Here is a 3,621-nt window from a genome sequence, read left to right as displayed (position 1 = left end):
TAGTCAAAGCTATGGTTTTTCCAGTAGCAACGTATGGCTGTGAGAGTTGTACTATAAGGAAAGCTGAGATGCTTTTGAATTGTGGTGCCAGAAAAGACTTTTGAGAGTTCCTTGGACAGCAAGAAGATCAAATCAGTCAATACTTAAAGAAATTAATTCAGGCTCATTCACTGGAAGGTCAAATAGTGAAGCTGAAACTTAAATACTTTGGCCACATAATGACAAGATGAGACTCATTGGAAAAGATNCAAATCAGTCAATACTTAAAGAAATTAATTCAGGCTCATTCACTGGAAGGTCAAATAGTGAGGCTGAAACTTAAATACTTTGGCCACATAATGACAAGATAAGACTCATTGGAAAAGACGCTGATGTTGGGAAAGATTGAAGGCAAAAGGAAAAGGGGACAGCAGAGGAGGAGATGGATAGAGAGCGCCATGGAAACAAGGAACGTGAGCTTGGACAGACTCTGAGAGAGAGTGGAGGACAGAAGGGCCTGACGTGCTATGATCCACAGGGTCATGGAGAGTCAGACACCACTGAACAACAAAAATGCCTATGTGATGAGGAAAAACCACGTAGGAGATGGCGGGCCAACTTCTGATCGATTTTTTAAAGGATCATCTCTCTGATATTTCATTTCATTCAGGATTTTACAAATGAACATAAAACACTGAATGAAATAAAATACCAGATATGTTGGCCTAAAGACTAGACAAGTCTCTGACCAGTCCTCCTGATTGGTTTCTCCTCATATCTCCTCCTATCTATTCTCCTCAAGATTAAGTTTTAAACTTTAAAAAACCTTCCCCTGACTAACAGTAGATGCTGAGCGAATAGAATTTCATCAATCAAAGCCCCAAATCCCCTTATGTCCTGATTCACCAGAAATCTGGATACCGGTAGGTACACAACTGGAAAGGTTGACACTGGGGGCTGGGGGGAAAGGCAGCTCTACAGGGAAGACGTTGCATTGGCACAGCTGCCTGAAGTCGTCATTTACTCCCCTGAGCAATCATTCCTTTGACGCCCAGAATGGAGGTGGTTTGTGATGATGTGCAGAAGGGAGTTTGAGCAATGAGTTGACCTGGTTTTGCAGAAGACAAGAGGGTGTATGAGTTAATGTGTGTGGAAGAGCCAGAGTATGGTTGGCATGGAAGCCAAGACGGGGGAGTCCCTGAAGCAAGGGTCCTGCACCTAGACTTGTGAGAAGACACAGAGAGAGAGAGTGCCTCTTCCAGGGCACTCAAGGGGACCATCTTGGCTGGGTAATGCGAAATAAGTGAAAACAGGCGAGTCAGAAAGTGAGTGTGTACGTTATCCTAGAGGCAACACTGAGGTCTCCTGAGCAGGAGAAGAATATCAATTGATCGAGAAATGTTTGTTGAGTACCTCCTATCTGTCAGTCACAGTGTCAGGCCCTCGAAATACAAATGAAGAGGGGAGACAGTCCCTGTCCAAATGGAGTCTAAACTCTACATGCCAGGTCAGTGCTTCAGCAGGGTAATTTGGGTAGCTGTGAGGAGAATGGATTGGGGAAGGGACAGGCTGGACATTGGGAGCCCAATCAGGAATAATCCAAGTGAGAAGTGATGAGGGCCTGGTCTGGGCATGTGGCCTCATGAGTAAAGAGAAGGAGAGGAGTAGGCGAGATGGAGCCAGAATTCACAAGATACACACACACACACACATGCACACGCACACGCACACGTACATGCACGCGTACATGCACACACACGCACATGCACCAGGGACTGCTTCCCCAAAAGAACTAGAAGTTGCTCAGAAATCCACACCAGAGGTCTGCCCATGGGATCCTGGACCTACCCATTTTCCAGATGAGGAAGTGGAGGCCCAGAGAAGTTAAGGTACGACAAGTGCCAGATTAGCACAGTGGGAAGTCAAACCCAAATCCTCCTTCTAGTGCTTTGTATTGACGAGTGAGGAGACATAGCCCCACCTGGAAGCCTTTCCCTGGTTTCTGCGCTCCCTCGGGCGTGAGGAGCAAGAGTCCTGCCTGAAGCCCGGCTCAGCTCTGATGCCCCCAGCTGCCCAGGGCCACGCTCCCCCAGGCACCCAGCCAGGCACCGAACTCGACATTCTTTCCCATCCGACCCCTTTGAGACTGAATCAGTCGTCACAGGATCATTAAGTCAGAACTGGAAGGGACCACAATCAATCAAGAGGCATTTATTAAGTGCCTCCTGTATGCCAAGTACCAGGCTTAGTACCTGGGATAGAAAGACAGAAGCAAAACAGGGCAAAATGCCCTCGAGGTGAAGACCTTCTAACAGGGGAGAAACCTGCCCATCACCAAAGTATGCACTCATAAGTATACTGTAACCTCGAGGTGCTCCTCTATATCTGAATATAATTGCAGACACACACACATACGTATATATACCACATGCAGACCTATCTGTGTATGTACGGAGAGGCAGCATGACAAAGCGAACAGAGAACTGCCCTCAGAGTCTGGAAGACCCGGCTCCACTTTTTCTTTTTTCCTTTTTTCCTTTAATTTGGTAGGGGAGGACAGGGGGAAAGACAAATGCTTCTTAATTGAAAACATTTTAAATCTAAAAATTGATCTGCATTCAAGCTCTACCTCAGACATGATTGCTGTGTGACCCTGGGTAAGTCATTTAACCTTAAAGGGCTCTAATTCAGGCAACTCTCTGACTATGAGATACAGAGAAGGGGCTGACCTACGTTGTTAGAGGGCGTGTCCTCCTACATCAGTGAAAGGACAGGTCCCGGCTCTATCCCTACGGGTATGGAGGGATATTCAAAGCACACACTTACTAGCTGTGGGAATTGAGCACTGGACCTGGTTCGAATCCTGGCTCAGACACTTCCTACCTGTGTGTACCTGCGCAAATCACTTAGCTGCTTTGTGCCTTAGTTTCCTCGTCTGTACAATAATGGCAGTAGACTTCTAATGGTCCCTTCCACTTCTAAATCTATAAATCTATGAAAACAAATGCAACATAACAAGATAGGGTGGGGGGAGAGGACATTAGCGGCTTGGTGGCGGATGGACTAGGATGGGCCTCCTGCAAAAGGTGATGCTTGAGCTGAACCTTCTCACTAGAACTGGCACTTCCTCCTGAGAGGATCTCAGTGCAACCCAAGGCCCCATGGGTCCTGACACCAGCTCTCCACCCCTGACCCCTGTTTCACCACCTCCAGGCTTAGTACCTCTCTACTCTACATGCAGCCACTCAGGGCCCCACAGGGTCCCCGACATCTCACCTTGTAAACAGGGCCCACCTGCAAATACAATCTAGACTCTGTCTTATCGATTACGACAAGAGAACACACAGAACATTCAGAGCTCCAGGACAATGCCAAGGTACATCGTGGCACCAGTGACAGCCTCAGTGGAACGGACACCCATGGGGAGCTCTCGCTCACGAAGGCTAAAGCACAAGACCAGAAAGCCTTCATTATTTACCTCAACAGCAAAAGAAAATGAAATAGAAATGACCCAGACCAAAGAGAACTTAGCCAACTAAAGTCCTATCTTTAAACCTTCCGACTCTAGCCAAAGTGACCATAGGCACAGGCCCATTGAAAACCTGGGCCCGACTGGCTGCTGGGAAAACAGGGCAGCCTGGG

Source organism: Vombatus ursinus, unplaced genomic scaffold (genome assembly GCF_900497805.2).
Source record: "Vombatus ursinus unplaced genomic scaffold, bare-nosed wombat genome assembly UNPS02014840.1, whole genome shotgun sequence".
Lineage (NCBI taxonomy): Eukaryota > Metazoa > Chordata > Mammalia > Diprotodontia > Vombatidae > Vombatus > Vombatus ursinus.
This window is presented reverse-complemented; position numbering follows the sequence as displayed.